The sequence below is a fragment of the Schistocerca piceifrons genome, chromosome 1, assembly GCF_021461385.2.
Source record: "Schistocerca piceifrons isolate TAMUIC-IGC-003096 chromosome 1, iqSchPice1.1, whole genome shotgun sequence".
In the NCBI taxonomy this organism is placed as follows: domain Eukaryota; kingdom Metazoa; phylum Arthropoda; class Insecta; order Orthoptera; family Acrididae; genus Schistocerca; species Schistocerca piceifrons.
Genome location: NC_060138.1, coordinates 85,927,919 through 85,930,538, shown reverse-complemented (window position 1 = coordinate 85,930,538; position 2,620 = coordinate 85,927,919). Strand labels below are relative to the sequence as shown.

At 48.4% G+C, this 2,620-nt stretch overlaps 1 non-coding gene across 1 annotated transcript; it reads right to left on the bottom strand.

The window, feature by feature from the left end:
• Positions 1-2,304: 2,304 nt before the first annotated feature.
• Positions 2,305-2,379, bottom strand: Trnat-ugu. Its single transcript has one exon. It is a non-coding gene; the product is annotated as a tRNA-Thr (tRNA).
• Positions 2,380-2,620: the final 241 nt, after the last annotated feature.

Sequence of the window (2,620 nt, the reverse complement as noted above, 5' to 3'; positions counted from 1 at the left end):
TCTCGTCGACGCTATAAACCGAAGATAATGGATCAGTGTGATTTGAGCACATGTGCACTATGCCTCGCAGACGTATGTGCGGACCGTACCGTCAAATCAGTGAGTTTGAAAGAGGGCGCATGATTGTCATGAGAGAATGTGATCCATCCATCCGAAAAATTACTGCTAGTGTGGGACGAATTGTTTCGGCAGTGCAAGGGGTGTGTGCAGAACGGTTCACGGAAGGCCGTGGAACACGACGAGGTGGACCAGGTCGCACCACCCACCGACAAGGTAGATACCTAATGGCATTGCAGGACAGATCTGCGTCCTCCTCGGCTCTAGTGGAACAGTGTAACACATCGTGCACTATCAGAGGTAACAGTCCGTCGCCGTGTATTACGGCATGGGTTACGCGCGCGTCGTCCACTTCACCGCCTACCTTTGAGGAAGGTGCAGAAACATTGTAGACGGCAGAGGGGTATGGAACGACGTCATTGGGTACAGGAATGGCATCAGGTAGTGTTTCCGGATAAATCCAGGTTCTGTTAGTTTGTAAATGATGGTTAGCTTTTGGTTCGCCGCAGACACGGGGAGCGGCATGACAGTGACTGCATTCACGTAAGACACACAGAGCCAACTTAATGCCTTATTGTGTGGGGTTTTATTGAGTACGACCACAAATCTCAGTCGGTGCGTGTCTAGGGCACTGTGAACAGTGACAACGCACGACTATATAGTGATGCGCGAACACGTGCCTTCTTCGTGTCACAGAATGTCAAACTATGCCCTGGCCCTCACGATCGCCAGACGTGTCTCCAATCGAAAATCCGTGGGATATGGTGGAACGAGCGATGCAGTGCTATGTCCCAGTGTCAACCACCACAGAACCTTGGAACCAGGAGAATGCTGCATGGATGGCTATACCACAGGACACCATTTGCACGTTTTACGTATCGATGCCATCGCATATGGAACAAGTTATCAGGGAGCATGGCGGACCCTGTGCCTACTAGCCTACAGTACATATGCTAATCATTTTTGTAGAACATACTAATGTACATGTCCTGTGAATATGAACGTCCCGTCTCTAGTCGTTGAAGGTGTTCTGTTTCTTCTGAACATGAGTGTATATAAGCGGAGAAGACATGGATGGGTAGTCAGTCTAGTGACGACACGGGCCTCGGATGGGAAAATCACTGACAAAAGTAACTTTGACGAAGACAGATTGTTGTGGCCCGGCGCGTGGGAGCGAACATCTCGGAAACGACGTAGCCGGTGGGCTGTTGGTGTGCCACAGTCGTAAGATCTCTGGGAAGTTGTTGAAAGACGACGAAACCACGGGTAAGCGACAAGATGCTGGACGTCCATGTCTCGTCATAGAACGTGTAGCGTAACATAGCAGATTATTCCGAGACTTTACACCTTCCACTGAGGTAAGTGATCTTAGAGCGTTTCGTGGCATGTAGCCTGGAGGGAGAGATGGTCTTTTTTTGCTGTCACATGAGCACAGCTGACACTCTGAGTACTGGTGCAGCTATACTGGTTTACCATAACTTTGATTCGCGTTATCGGTTCTCTTATAGTAATCATGTAGCGTCTGCGGTTTCCAACATTTTACTGACGATCTGAGAACTCTGAGTAACTTAGTTTGGGAATGATTTGCGTGTGAACGCTCTCGCCGTACTTTGTGTGGCTTGTTTCGGGAACATCTCGAGATATTATAGCGAGCAAATCTTTCTAACAAGCGACGTGAACGACTGATGAAGTAGCTCGCGAATCGCTGTGGGTCAGTGACTGTACACGGCGTCAAAATCATTCCGGTCTGACTGCTAAACGTCTGGCTGCTTTAGCGTCAAATCTTGTAGCAAAAACAGTAATTAACTTGCACCAACGATAGCTTTGACAACAAATGCGGACATGATTAGCTATTTACCACTTGTTTTCGAGGCAGTAAAAGCCTAATTAGTTGAACTTTAAACCTTTTCACGCAAGCTGTTTAGAATCTCGTACGCCTGAAATCTTTACAAATTTACAAGTGCTGCCTCCGAGTTCGAGATATGGTACCTTTGTTTGGTAGGTATTTAGTCGATGTTTCTTCGATACTGCTTTTTTTCATCGGCTAAGCTAGTGTCTATCAATGCAGAGCGAAGGGGATGGACAGCAAGAAGCCTATCGAGATAGGTGGACTGTGATGTCGGAAGTGCGAAGAACGAACCCGCCCCGCCGTAGTAGGTCAGAGGCTTACCTGAATTTAGAATTATATTAATACCTTCAGCTGCTAACGGGCGTTGATATATATCAACCGGTACAGGTGAAAGTGTGTGCCTCGACCGGGACTCGAACCCGGGATCTCCTGCTTACATGGCAGACGCTCTATCCATCTGAGCCACCGAGGGCACAGAGGACGGCGCGACTGCAGGGACTATCTCGCGCACGCCTCCCGCGAGAGCTACATTCTCACCTTGCATGTCCACACACTACATTCGTGGAAGACATTCTTACCAAGTCCCGTAAGAGTTCGGGGAATATGTGTGCATCCGCACCTAAGAAGAAGGTCATAGCCGGTGTTGCGAGAACTACATACTTATATGGATATTCGGACATGTCTGAAAGATGGTTGGTTGGTTGTTTGTGGGAA